Source organism: Rhinoderma darwinii, chromosome 5 (assembly GCF_050947455.1).
Source record: "Rhinoderma darwinii isolate aRhiDar2 chromosome 5, aRhiDar2.hap1, whole genome shotgun sequence".
Lineage (NCBI taxonomy): Eukaryota > Metazoa > Chordata > Amphibia > Anura > Rhinodermatidae > Rhinoderma > Rhinoderma darwinii.
The window spans coordinates 167421267-167437168 of record NC_134691.1 but is presented as its reverse complement, the minus strand read 5'-3'; positions in this window follow the sequence as shown (position 1 = coordinate 167437168).

The window sequence follows — 15902 nt, the reverse complement described above, 5'->3', positions numbered from 1 at the left end:
GATATCCTAAACGGTTACTATATGCTCATAAAACAAGAGTTGATGGTATCCCTAGGGATAAATTAATAAAAACTACTAAAAAAGTGGACAAACATCGGATACCATTTATTTCCACCTATAATGATTTGAGCGGGGACATTTCACAAATTCTGAATAAACATTGGCGAATTATTAGTAACAGTTATGAACATATTGGTGAGCTTAACAGCCCACCTCTTATGTCATTTAGGAGACCTCAAAATCTACGTGACACACTGGTTAAATCCAAGACAAGTAAGATATCCAGTAGTGGTAAACAGACCTTATTGAGATCGTTAAAACCAGGGAATGTTCCCTGCTATAAATGTATCAATTGTCCACTCATGTGTAGGGGCAATGTATTTGAACACACAGAAAGTACAACATTAGACAGCACTTTACGTGCGATTCTGATTGGATAATTTACGTGTTATGGTGCCCTTGCCAGTTATTATATGTTGGTCAAACCACCTGCGACTTCAAAACTAGGTTGAATAACCATCGGTATTCCATTAGGAAACATAAACGAGATTTGCCTGTAGCGAAACATTTTTTTGAACTAGGACATACCGAAAGAGATTTAAAATTTATGATTTTGGAACATATTCCACTTCCCCAGAGTAGGGGTGATAGGAATGTATTACTACATAAATGTGAATTAAAGTGGATTTTCCTTTTGGAAACATTGAGACCGAAAGGCCACAATGTTGAATTTAATGTCGCTAGGGCTACTCTCTGAGACTAATCTCTGACATCTGCATTCATCCTCTAGCAATGTCCTTCTTTTGTCTATTATTATTATATATTTTTTTTTGTTTTGTATTTTTTTATATGAGATGTGTATATATATATATATATATATAAAACAGATAAAAACAAGGACATTTATTCAAAAACACCGAAAAAGGCCATACTTACAAATGGACACAGCCAGGTCTGAAACGCTGATGAAGGCGAGTGAGCAGGTGCTTTAAATAATAATAGCCACTCCCACTAGTCTTGAGGGGAGTGGTATGTGGTGCATGGGATGTGTAGTAAGAAATAATAAATGAATAGTGTATGTGCAAGTGTAATAATGTGAGTGAAATATAGGGGGCAGTAATGAGTGAAGTGCCTAAAAAATAAATGAATAATGGGATGCAAGTGTGTGAAACATGGAGGAATAGTGTGTAAGTCATGAGGCGCAACGTGACTAGCCAGGTAGAAGCCTATTTGTGACGCCTTGATAATTCATAGAGCGGGCTACCCTGCTTGCTAGGCCAAACAACAACACACCATGCTCTCCCAGCATCAAAGACCTGGCTGTGTCCAAAAGAAGCGAATATAAGTAATAATGAAAAATACCTGGGGTATTAGTGATCATTTTGGCCAAAAGGACGCAAGCTCGCAATCCACGACAAGGATCCCCAGACTTGCGAGTCCCTAACTGGAGCGAAAAGCTCCTGATGTACAGACAAAACAGATAAAAACAAGGACATTTATTCAAAAACACCGAAAAAGGCCATACTTACAAATGGACACAGCCAGGTCTGAAACGCTGATGAAGGCGAGTGAGCAGGTGCTTTAAATAATAATAGCCACTCCCACTAGTCTTGAGGGGAGTGGTATGTGGTGCATGGGATGTGTAGTAAGAAATAATAAATGAATAGTGTATGTGCAAGTGTAATAATGTGAGTGAAATATAGGGGGCAGTAATGAGTGAAGTGCCTAAAAAATAAATGAATAATGGGATGCAAGTGTGTGAAACATGGAGGAATAGTGTGTAAGTCATGAGGCGCAACGTGACTAGCCAGGTAGAAGCCTATTTGTGACGCCTTGATAATTCATAGAGCGGGCTACCCTGCTTGCTAGGCCAAACAACAACACACCATGCTCTCCCAGCATCAAAGACCTGGCTGTGTCCAAAAGAAGCGAATATAAGTAATAATGAAAAATACCTGGGGTATTAGTGATCATTTTGGCCAAAAGGACGCAAGCTCGCAATCCACGACAAGGATCCCCAGACTTGCGAGTCCCTAACTGGAGCGAAAAGCTCCTGATGTACAGACAAAACAGATAAAAACAAGGACATTTATTCAAAAACACCGAAAAAGGCCATACTTACAAATGGACACAGCCAGGTCTGAAACGCTGATGAAGGCGAGTGAGCAGGTGCTTTAAATAATAATAGCCACTCCCACTAGTCTTGAGGGGAGTGGTATGTGGTGCATGGGATGTGTAGTAAGAAATAATAAATGAATAGTGTATGTGCAAGTGTAATAATGTGAGTGAAATATAGGGGGCAGTAATGAGTGAAGTGCCTAAAAAATAAATGAATAATGGGATGCAAGTGTGTGAAACATGGAGGAATAGTGTGTAAGTCATGAGGCGCAACGTGACTAGCCAGGTAGAAGCCTATTTGTGACGCCTTGATAATTCATAGAGCGGGCTACCCTGCTTGCTAGGCCAAACAACAACACACCATGCTCTCCCAGCATCAAAGACCTGGCTGTGTCCAAAAGAAGCGAATATAAGTAATAATGAAAAATACCTGGGGTATTAGTGATCATTTTGGCCAAAAGGACGCAAGCTCGCAATCCACGACAAGGATCCCCAGACTTGCGAGTCCCTAACTGGAGCGAAAAGCTCCTGATGTACAGACAAAACAGATAAAAACAAGGACATTTATTCAAAAACACCGAAAAAGGCCATACTTACAAATGGACACAGCCAGGTCTGAAACGCTGATGAAGGCGAGTGAGCAGGTGCTTTAAATAATAATAGCCACTCCCACTAGTCTTGAGGGGAGTGGTATGTGGTGCATGGGATGTGTAGTAAGAAATAATAAATGAATAGTGTATGTGCAAGTGTAATGATGTGAGTGAAATATAGGGGGCAGTAATGAGTGAAGTGCCTAAAAAATAAATGAATAATGGGATGCAAGTGTGTGAAACATGGAGGAATAGTGTGTAAGTCATGAGGCGCAACGTGACTAGCCAGGTAGAAGCCTATTTGTGACGCCTTGATAATTCATAGAGCGGGCTACCCTGCTTGCTAGGCCAAACAACAACACACCATGCTCTCCCAGCATCAAAGACCTGGCTGTGTCCAAAAGAAGCGAATATAAGTAATAATGAAAAATACCTGGGGTATTAGTGATCATTTTGGCCAAAAGGACGCAAGCTCGCAATCCACGACAAGGATCCCCAGACTTGCGAGTCCCTAACTGGAGCGAAAAGCTCCTGATGTACAGACAAAACAGATAAAAACAAGGACATTTATTCAAAAACACCGAAAAAGGCCATACTTACAAATGGACACAGCCAGGTCTGAAACGCTGATGAAGGCGAGTGAGCAGGTGCTTTAAATAATAATAGCCACTCCCACTAGTCTTGAGGGGAGTGGTATGTGGTGCATGGGATGTGTAGTAAGAAATAATAAATGAATAGTGTATGTGCAAGTGTAATAATGTGAGTGAAATATAGGGGGCAGTAATGAGTGAAGTGCCTAAAAAATAAATGAATAATGGGATGCAAGTGTGTGAAACATGGAGGAATAGTGTGTAAGTCATGAGGCGCAACGTGACTAGCCAGGTAGAAGCCTATTTGTGACGCCTTGATAATTCATAGAGCGGGCTACCCTGCTTGCTAGGCCAAACAACAACACACCATGCTCTCCCAGCATCAAAGACCTGGCTGTGTCCAAAAGAAGCGAATATAAGTAATAATGAAAAATACCTGGGGTATTAGTGATCATTTTGGCCAAAAGGACGCAAGCTCGCAATCCACGACAAGGATCCCCAGACTTGCGAGTCCCTAACTGGAGCGAAAAGCTCCTGATGTACAGACAAAACAGATAAAAACAAGGACATTTATTCAAAAACACCGAAAAAGGCCATACTTACAAATGGACACAGCCAGGTCTGAAACGCTGATGAAGGCGAGTGAGCAGGTGCTTTAAATAATAATAGCCACTCCCACTAGTCTTGAGGGGAGTGGTATGTGGTGCATGGGATGTGTAGTAAGAAATAATAAATGAATAGTGTATGTGCAAGTGTAATAATGTGAGTGAAATATAGGGGGCAGTAATGAGTGAAGTGCCTAAAAAATAAATGAATAATGGGATGCAAGTGTGTGAAACATGGAGGAATAGTGTGTAAGTCATGAGGCGCAACGTGACTAGCCAGGTAGAAGCCTATTTGTGACGCCTTGATAATTCATAGAGCGGGCTACCCTGCTTGCTAGGCCAAACAACAACACACCATGCTCTCCCAGCATCAAAGACCTGGCTGTGTCCAAAAGAAGCGAATATAAGTAATAATGAAAAATACCTGGGGTATTAGTGATCATTTTGGCCAAAAGGACGCAAGCTCGCAATCCACGACAAGGATCCCCAGACTTGCGAGTCCCTAACTGGAGCGAAAAGCTCCTGATGTACAGACAAAACAGATAAAAACAAGGACATTTATTCAAAAACATTTGTAAGTATGGCCTTTTTCGGTTAGGGACTCGCAAGTCTGGGGATCCTTGTCGTGGATTGCGAGCTTGCGTCCTTTTGGCCAAAATGATCACTAATACCCCAGGTATTTTTCATTATTACTTATATTCGCTTCTTTTGGACACAGCCAGGTCTTTGATGCTGGGAGAGCATGGTGTGTTGTTGTTTGGCCTAGCAAGCAGGGTAGCCCGCTCTATGAATTATCAAGGCGTCACAAATAGGCTTCTACCTGGCTAGTCACGTTGCGCCTCATGACTTACACACTATTCCTCCATGTTTCACACACTTGCATCCCATTATTCATTTATTTTTTAGGCACTTCACTCATTACTGCCCCCTATATTTCACTCACATTATTACACTTGCACATACACTATTCATTTATTATTTCTTACTACACATCCCATGCACCACATACCACTCCCCTCAAGACTAGTGGGAGTGGCTATTATTATTTAAAGCACCTGCTCACTCGCCTTCATCAGCGTTTCAGACCTGGCTGTGTCCATTTGTAAGTATGGCCTTTTTCGGTGTTTTTGAATAAATGTCCTTGTTTTTATCTGTTTTGTCTGTACATCAGGAGCTTTTCGCTCCAGTTAGGGACTCGCAAGTCTGGGGATCCTTGTCGTGGATTGCGAGCTTGCGTCCTTTTGGCCAAAATGATCACTAATACCCCAGGTATTTTTCATTATTACTTATATTCGCTTCTTTTGGACACAGCCAGGTCTTTGATGCTGGGAGAGCATGGTGTGTTGTTGTTTGGCCTAGCAAGCAGGGTAGCCCGCTCTATGAATTATCAAGGCGTCACAAATAGGCTTCTACCTGGCTAGTCACGTTGCGCCTCATGACTTACACACTATTCCTCCATGTTTCACACACTTGCATCCCATTATTCATTTATTTTTTAGGCACTTCACTCATTACTGCCCCCTATATTTCACTCACATTATTACACTTGCACATACACTATTCATTTATTATTTCTTACTACACATCCCATGCACCACATACCACTCCCCTCAAGACTAGTGGGAGTGGCTATTATTATTTAAAGCACCTGCTCACTCGCCTTCATCAGCGTTTCAGACCTGGCTGTGTCCATTTGTAAGTATGGCCTTTTTCGGTGTTTTTGAATAAATGTCCTTGTTTTTATCTGTTTTGTCTGTACATCAGGAGCTTTTCGCTCCAGTTAGGGACTCGCAAGTCTGGGGATCCTTGTCGTGGATTGCGAGCTTGCGTCCTTTTGGCCAAAATGATCACTAATACCCCAGGTATTTTTCATTATTACTTATATTCGCTTCTTTTGGACACAGCCAGGTCTTTGATGCTGGGAGAGCATGGTGTGTTGTTGTTTGGCCTAGCAAGCAGGGTAGCCCGCTCTATGAATTATCAAGGCGTCACAAATAGGCTTCTACCTGGCTAGTCACGTTGCGCCTCATGACTTACACACTATTCCTCCATGTTTCACACACTTGCATCCCATTATTCATTTATTTTTTAGGCACTTCACTCATTACTGCCCCCTATATTTCACTCACATTATTACACTTGCACATACACTATTCATTTATTATTTCTTACTACACATCCCATGCACCACATACCACTCCCCTCAAGACTAGTGGGAGTGGCTATTATTATTTAAAGCACCTGCTCACTCGCCTTCATCAGCGTTTCAGACCTGGCTGTGTCCATTTGTAAGTATGGCCTTTTTCGGTGTTTTTGAATAAATGTCCTTGTTTTTATCTGTTTTGTCTGTACATCAGGAGCTTTTCGCTCCAGTTAGGGACTCGCAAGTCTGGGGATCCTTGTCGTGGATTGCGAGCTTGCGTCCTTTTGGCCAAAATGATCACTAATACCCCAGGTATTTTTCATTATTACTTATATTCGCTTCTTTTGGACACAGCCAGGTCTTTGATGCTGGGAGAGCATGGTGTGTTGTTGTTTGGCCTAGCAAGCAGGGTAGCCCGCTCTATGAATTATCAAGGCGTCACAAATAGGCTTCTACCTGGCTAGTCACGTTGCGCCTCATGACTTACACACTATTCCTCCATGTTTCACACACTTGCATCCCATTATTCATTTATTTTTTAGGCACTTCACTCATTACTGCCCCCTATATTTCACTCACATTATTACACTTGCACATACACTATTCATTTATTATTTCTTACTACACATCCCATGCACCACATACCACTCCCCTCAAGACTAGTGGGAGTGGCTATTATTATTTAAAGCACCTGCTCACTCGCCTTCATCAGCGTTTCAGACCTGGCTGTGTCCATTTGTATATATATATATATATATATACCTTGATCTTTGACACTTTATTTTTTTTTTTTTTAGATCATAAGGTGAATGTAGACCACTTCAGACCACAAGATACAAAATTGACCAAGAATAAATGGAAGATGGAAATTGGATATTCAAATTTTGATGTCCTGTGAATAGTTTTCATGTATTAATGTTTTGGAAAATATTTATTTAAATGTATGTGAAAGGGGCGCAGCGATAATTTAAATATTAGTGTATAAACTGACTGATCTAATAAACTACTGTGGAGGTCTCATGGGTTCGATACATGATTGCTGATTATTGTGGTTGGACTTGGCACACGGGAGTGTGATACTGTCGTTCTACTAACCTTGGTGTAGGTTTTCATGGAGCACATAACTGTGACCCTGATCCCTCCCCTTTCGTGTGAATCATTTATCCGCAGTTTAATATACCTTATAACTGGCATCGATTATATAGAATTTCTATTACATTTTTATGAATGGATTTATTTGCTGCACTTCGTTTTTGTTGCTGCTTCCCTCTCATACATATACAGGTTTTTTACCTTTTCTTGATACTGATCCTGGACATCTTCGGACATATATATGTCCTGAATATTTATAAATTCTGTCATTCCGTGGTTCGATTTATTTTGTGTCTATATGTATTTTTGAAAAATTTTGCTTGATAAGCTATTTACAATAATATTGATTGTTACCTGTCACTTGGCAACGTGTTCCGGAACTTCTTTCCTGTTCTCGCTAGTCGAATGTGTGCACAATGGCGTCAGGAGTTTGTTGATTACCTGTAACCAGGCAACATACTATAGACGTCACTTCCTGGTGCTGTCAGCCTGACGCATGCGCACCTGCTAACAATAAATGCCTGATAGGGAGGACTTGAGTCAAACACATACGAGCCCTTTGCATAAATTAAATATCAGTCTTTTGATTGGTCAGTGGTAACTTGATACACATCTTGTTGAATATTTGATTAAATTGTAATTAGGTCTATATTAAGTTGTTCTAATTTATAGACGTTTTTAGATGTTTTTAATATGTCACTTGTCACTTTCTGTATCAATGTTTTATTTTTTGATACCGTAACTTTTGTTTTACACGTAACTAAATGCTGTTTGTATTTTTGATACTATTGTAATGAGCTTGATTGCTTGTATTTGATGCACACTATATAAACCATGACTGTTGTACACACCATTATGCTTGAAAAAAGTCCTAATGTTGGACTGAAACGTCGCACCTCTGTATGTTGGCTTGAATAAATCACAGTTTTTTTCATTCATCCTGTTGGAGTGCTGCAAGATTTTTTTCACCTGAATATTGATACAGTCCTAGGATCTGGACTGCTTGCTGGCACCCGTTCACATATGTAAGCTTTCTATTACTGAGATTGAGTGCTGCTGCTTTCTCTGGTTGAATATATATATATATATATATATATATATATATACACACTACCGTTCAAAAGTTTGGGGTCACCCAGACAATTTTGTGTTTTCCATGAAAACTCACACTTATATTTATCAAATGAGTTGCAAAATGACTAGAAAATATAGTCAAGGCATTGACAAAGTTAGTAATAATGATTATTTTTTTTTTAAATAATAATTTTCTACTTCAAACTTTGCTTTTGTCAAAGAATGCTCCATTTGCAGCAATTACAGCATTGCAGACCTTTGGCATTCTAGCTGTTAATTTGCTGAGGTAATGGGGAGAAGTTTCAGCCCATGCTTACAGAAGGCCCTCCCACAAGTTGGATTGGCTTGATGGGCACTTCTTGCGTACCATACGGTCAAGCTGCTCCCACAACAGCTCTATGGGGTTGAGATCTGGTGACTGCGCTGGCCACTCCATTACTGATAGAATACCTGCTGCCTGCTTCTTCCCTAAATAGTTCTTGCATAATTTGGAGGTGTGTTTTGGATCATTGTCCTGTTGTAGGATGAAATTGGCTCCAATCAAGCGCTGTCCACAGGGTATGGTATGGCATGGCATTGCAAAATGGAGTGATAGCCTTCCTTATTCAAAATCCCTTTTACCTTGTACAAATCTCCCACTTTACCAGCACCAAAGCAACCCCAGACCATCACATTACCTCCACCATGCTTGACAGATGGCATCAGGCACTCTTCCAGCATCTTTTCAGTTGTTCTGCGTCTCACGAATGTTCTTCTGTGTGATCCAAACACCTTAAACTTCGATTCGTCTGTCCATAACACTTTTTTCCAATCTTCCTCTGTCCAATGTCTGTGTGCTTTTGCCCATATTAATCTTTTCCTTTTATTAGCCAGTCTCAGATATGGCTTTTTCTTTGCCACTTTGCCCTGAAGGCCAGCATCCCAGAGTTGCCTCTTCACTGTAGATGTTGACACTGGCGTTTTGCGGGTACTATTTAATGAAGCTGCCAGTTGAGGACCTGTGAGGCGTCTATTTCTCAAACTAGAGACTCTAATGTACTTGTCTTGTTGCTCAGTTGTGCAGCGGGGGCTCCCACTTCTCTTTTTACTCTGGTTAGAGCCTGTGTGTGCTGTCCTCTGAAGGGAGTAGTACACACCGTTGTAGGAAATCTTCAGTTTCTTGGCAATTTCTCACATGGAATAGCCTTCATTTCTAAGAACAAGAATAGACTGTCGAGTTTCACATGAAAGTTCTCTTTTTCTAGCCATTTTGAGAGTTTAATCGAACCCACAAATGTAATGCTCCAGATTCTCAACTAGCTCAAAGGAAAGTCAGTTTTATAGCTCCTCTAAACAGCAAAACTGTTTACAGCGGTGCTAACATAATTGCACAAGGGGTTTCAAGTATTTTCTAATCATCCATCGGCCTTCTAACACAGTTAGCAAACACAATGTACCATTAGAACACTGGAGTGATGGTTGCTGGAAATGGGCCTCTATACACCTATGTAGATATTGCATTAAAAACCAGACGTTTGCAGCTAGAATAGTCATTTAGCACATTAACAATGTATAGAGTGTATTTCTGATTAATTTATTGTTACCTTCATTGAAAAAAACTGCTTTTCTTTCAAAAATAAGGAAATTTCTAAGTGACCCTAAACTTTTGAACGGTAGTGTATATATACATATGTATATGAAGCACCACTTACTATAAATGGATATAGCATTATTGTCTTCTCTACTGTAATATAACTGTTTATTGTAGATGACTTCAATTCACTGGCTTAGTGTATGTTGTAAATAACCTTCACAAGACTAGTTACATAAAATTAAAATCGTTATAAAAAAATATTTTTTTCCCTGACAGTGGCCTTTAAGCGTGAGCTAAAAAATGCTCAAACCTCACCAATAGACCTTTGCTGTGCAGGATGAAACTGCCATTGCTTTGGCTGTAATTGCCGCCTAACTTTCTTCACTCCCACAGCTATTGGAAATGAGAGGTCACCGTAGGTGATCAATCCTACATGAGAGTCTACCACGTCCAACTTCACACAAACTAAGCACAGGACAGGCTTTCAAACGATACATTTACAAAGATGCTTTTATAAATAAATATAACATAGAAATTCAGCTATAAGTGGGAACAAGCTCTGAATTTTAGGCAATATCTACTGTAGAGTCTGGATTTTCTAGATGCACTTTTACAATGAGCTCTAAATCACTCAATTAAACACATGCAGGAAGTTGCCTTTCTTAAACCCCTTGGAGACATGTCACATACTATTTACGTTGCTGTCGTCAAGGTCTTAATGCAAAGCCACGTAATAGTACGCGATGATGATAGTGCAGGCTCAGAAGCTGAGCCCGCACCATCACAAGCGGGTGTCAGCTGTATATTGGAGCTGACACCCTGCTGCATGACTAGGACTGGAGCTAGTCTCCGATCCGGCCGATTAACCCCTAAAATGCAGGGCTCAAAAACGAGCGCTGCATCTATGGGGTTTTACCTGCAGATCGGAACCCAGCGATGTAATCGTGAGGTACCAATGATTGCACCGGCAGACCAGAGGCCTAACAATGGCCACCTGTCTGCCAAGTACGGAAGCCTGCAAGGTCCCGCCCGGAGGCGGGGTCTAAAAGGCTTCCGTCCCCAGAAACAAGATGGCGCAGGTTTAGAAGCTGAGCCAGCGACATCAGCCGCCGGTGTCAGCTGTATATTACAGCTAACACAGTGCTGTAATGACATGTAATGCAGCTAGCTCTGATCCCTGCAATTAACCCCTTAGATGCCGCGATCAAAAGCGATCGCGTCATCTTAGTGATTTTTAGCCGATCGGCATCGCTGCGAGGCGTAACAATGGCCTCCTGGTCTGCCACATATGGAAGCCAATTAGGCCCCACCCGGAGTGAATAACTGACAGCTCTAATGCATTGCACTACGTGGGTAGTGCAATGTATTAGGGTAAAGTTGCAGGCCTTCAAGTCCCCTAGTGGGACAAAAAAAGTTAATAAAAATGTTGAATAAAAGTGTAAAAATAAACATTTCAAGTTTAAAAAAAACAAACAGACATTTTTCCTATAAGGGCACGGCCACACGTGGCGGATTTCCTCCGCAACTGTCCGCATCAATGCCGCACAGAATCTGCGTTGCAGATTCTGCTGCGGATCTGCACAAAATGTGCAGTAAATTGATGCGGACTAGCTGCTGCGGACTGCGGTAAAAGTACTTCCCTTCTCCCTATCAGTGCAGGATAGAGAGAAGGGACAGCACTTTCCCTTGTGAAAGTCAAAGAAATTCATACTTACCGGCCGTTGTCTTGGTGACGCGTCCCTCCTTCGGCATCCAGCCCGACCTCCCTGGATGACGCGGCAGTCCATGTGACCGCTGCAGCCTGTTATTGGCCTGTGATTGGCTGCAGCCGTCACTTAGACTGAAACGTCATCCTGGGAGGCCGGACTGGAGACAGAAGCAGGGAGTTCTCGGTAAGTATGAACTTCAATTTTTTTTACAGGTAGCTGTATATTGGGATCGGTAGTCACTGTCCCGGGTGCAGAAACAGTTACTGCCGATCGCTTAACTCTTTCAGCACCCTGGACAGTGACTATTTACTGACGTTTCCTAGCAATGCTCCCGTCATTACGGGAGCCCCATTGACTTCCTCAGTCTGGCTGTAGACCTAGAAATACATAGGTCCAGCCAGAATGAAGAAATGTCAAGTTAAAAAAGCAAAACGCATCCGCAGCACACATAACATGTGCATGACAGCTGCGGACTTCATTGCGGAATTTAGAATCTCCATTGAAGTCAATGGAGAAATTCCGCCATGAGTCCGCCACTGCTCCGCAACAGACAGAGCATGCTGCGGACACCAAATTCCGCTCCGCAGCCTATGCTCCGCAGCGGAATTTTACGCCTCGTCTAAACGAACACTTCTAAATAGAAGTGGAAGGCAATGGAGAAACGGCTCCGCTGCGGATTAACGCTGCGGAGTGTCCGCAGCGGAATTTAAGTGAAATTCCGCCACGTGTGAACCCAGCCTAATAAGTCTTTTATTATAGGAAAAAAAATGAAAACATTAAAAAAGTACACATATTTGGTATCACCGCATCCATAACGACCTAACCTGTAAAACTATAATCTTATTTTTCCCGCACGGTGAACACCGCAAATTTTTTTTATAATAAACAATGCCAGAATCTCTATTTTTTTGGTCAACACCCCTCACAAAACATAGAATAAAAAGTGATCAAAAAGTCGCATTTACCCCAAAACAGTACCAATAAAGCTACAACCCATCCCGCAAATAACAAGTCCTTACAAAGCTTTTTTGATGAAAAATAAAAAAGTTATTGCTCTCAGAATATGGTGACAAAAAAAATAATATTTAATAAAAAGTAATTTGATTCTGCAAACACTGTAAAACATAAAAAAAACTATATACATATAGTATTGCCGCAATCATATTGACCCGCAGAATAAAGTAAAATGTCATTTATAGCCCACAGTGAACACTGTAAAAACAAAATAATATAAAACTGTTAGAATTGCTGGTTCTTGGTCAGTTTGCTTGCCAAAAACTGGAAGAAAAAGTGATCAAAACAATCGCATGTACCCCAACATGGTGCCAATGAAAACTACAGATTGTCCCGCAACAAATAAGCCCTCACACGGCTCCGGTGGAGAAAAAATAAAAAAGTTCTGGCTCTCAGAATATGGCGATGCAAAATGTGCAGTGTTCCAAAAGCGGATAAGATTGGGCGCCATTTATCAGTGCGACACTGGCCATATATCTATGAATTATTATTTATTTACCGCATTATTATACCCTCTTATTATGCCCTGATGTTCTCCGCACAGATTACATATGCCCCCACATTATAAACTGAAATACCAGTAAAACCGCAAACAGAACTACTACCAAGCAAAATCTATGCTCCAAAAGCAAAATGTCACTCCCTCCCTTCTGAGCCCTACAGCATGCCCAAACACCAGTTTACCTCCACATAAATGGCATCGCCATACTCGGGAGAACCCGTTTAACATTTTGTGAGATATTTGTCTTCAGTGGCACAAACTGGGCACAACATATTGTGCAATAAAATGGCATATCAGCGGAAAATTTAAATTTTTACTTTAGTCATTTCCAAGATAGGGGTCACTACTTTGGGGTTTGTTTTACTACTTGACCTCGGAGCCCTGCAATTGTGGGCCAATTGTGGGCCAATGCTGTGAAAATAACCAAAATAGGCCTCAAATGCGTATGGTGCTCTTCACTTCTGAGCCCTGTCATTTATCCAGGCAAATGATAAATGCCATGAGGGGTGTAGTTTCTAAAATGGGGTAACTTTTTGGGGTCTTCCACTGTACTCTGGTACCTCAGGGTTTTGCAAATGCGACATGGCACCAAAAAATCAAATAAGCAAAATCTGTATGACAAATAGTGTTCCTGCCTTTCTGAGCCCTGTGGTGTATCCAAACAGCAGTTTATGACCACATGTGGGGTATTACCGTACCCGGGAGAAATTGCTTTACAAATGTTGGGTGGCTTTCTCTCCATTATCCCTTGTGGAAATTAAAAAATTCAACATTTTAATGTAAACAATGTTAAAATTAATTTTCACTGCCTAATTCCACTAAGTTCAGCAAAAAACATCTGGGGTCTAAATGCTCACTATAACCCCTCAATAAATTCCATGAGGGCTTTAATTTCTAAAATGGGGTGTAGTTTCCCAGATGGGGTCACTTTTGGGGGGTTTCCACTGATTTGGTCCTGCAGGGGCTTTGCAAATGTGGCATGACACCGCAAACCATTCCAGCTAAATTTGAGCTCCAAAAGCCAAATAACGCTCCTTCCCTTCTAAGCCATGCTGTGGGTACGAACAGCAATATATGTCCACATATTGGGTATTGCCGTGCTCAGGAGAAATTGTTTTACAAATATTGGGGTGATTTTTCTCCTTTAGCCCTTGTGAAAAAGAAAAAATGTAAGCTAAAACTACATTTTATGGGGAAAAAATAAGATTTTAATTATCACATTCTAATTCCAATTAATTCTGCAAAAAACTTTGTGGGGTCAAAATGCTCACTATACCCCTAGATAAATTCCATAAGGGGTGTAGTTTCCAAAATGGGGTCACTTTTGGGGGGTTTCCACTGTTTTCGTCCCTCAAGGGCTTTGCAAATGTGACACTGAAAACCATTATAGCTAAATTTGAGCTCCAAAAGCCATATGGCACTCCTTCCCTTCTGAGCTCTGCCGTGTGTTCAAACAAAAGTTTATGATCACATATGGGGTATTTCTGTAATCGGGAGGAAGTGCTTACAAATATTGGGGTGCTTATTCTTGTAAAAATGAAAACATGGTATGTTTTATTTTAAAAAAATGTAGATTTAAATTTTTTGGCTTAATTCAAAGAAATTTAGCAAAAAAACTGGAGGATCAAAATGCTCCCTATAACCCTAGATTAACTACTTGAGGGTGTAGTTTCCAAAATGGTGTATTTTTTAGGGTTTTCCCTATGTTTTGGCAACACAAGACCATTTCAAACCCGAGATGGTGCCTAAAATATTTTCTGATAGAAAGGAGGCCTTTGTTTCAGTCTATTAGCACACTAGGGCCACATGTGGGATATTTCTAAAAACTGCAGAATCTGGGCAATAAATATTGAATTGTGTTTCTCGTTTCTCTGGTAAAACATTCTGTGGTACAGGAAACATTTTTATTACTAATCAATTTCAGCAAAAAAAATGAAATTTGTAAATTTGTAAATTTCACTTTTCTTTAATTCCTGTGAAACGCCTAAAGGGTTAAGACACTTTCTTAAAGCTGTTTTAAATACTTTGAGGGTTTTAGTTTTTTTATGGGGACTTTCTAATATATATATGGCCTTCAAAGACACTTCAGAAATGAACTGGTTCCTGAAAAATAGCCTTTTGAAATTGTCTTGAAGATATGAGAAATTGCTGCAAAAGTTCTAAGCCTTGTAACATCCTAGAAAAATAAAAGGACGTTCGAAAAATTATGCAAATATAAAGTACACATATAAGAAATGTAAACTAGTAACTATTTTGTGTGGTATTACTATCTGTCTTACAAGCAGATACCTTTACATTTAGAAAAATGCAAATTTTTAAAATTTTCCCTAAATTTTGGTGTTTTTCACAATTAAATATTGAATTTATTGATCAAATTTTTTCACTATCATATACAGTACAATATGTCATGTGAAAACACTCACAGAATCGCTTGAATAAGTAAAAGCATTCCCACGTTATTACCACATAAATTGACCCATGTCAGATTTGAAAAAATAGGCAGTGTCCACAGGGCCAAAACAGGCTGTGGGAACAAGCTCTGAATTTTAGGCAATATCTAGAGTCTGGATTTTGTAGATGCACTTTTACAATGACCTCTAAATCACTCAATTCAACACCTGCAGAAAGTTGCCTTTCTTAAGGGCCAAGAGGTATTCTTAGCTCTCACTAACAGATAATGCATATCTTGATTTTTAGATAGAACATATTTATTCATGATCTGTCCAGCTGAAGGTCAGTTGTATGTGGAAGGGGGCTGAGAATCCTGTGTATATATACTGTGACATGTGGTGCCACTTTTTAGGAGATATATTCTAGCTGTTTAGTAGTTAACGGAATCTATTATTTGCATTGAAGACCCTTTTTTTTTTGTAGCTTTCTGGCAGCACATAT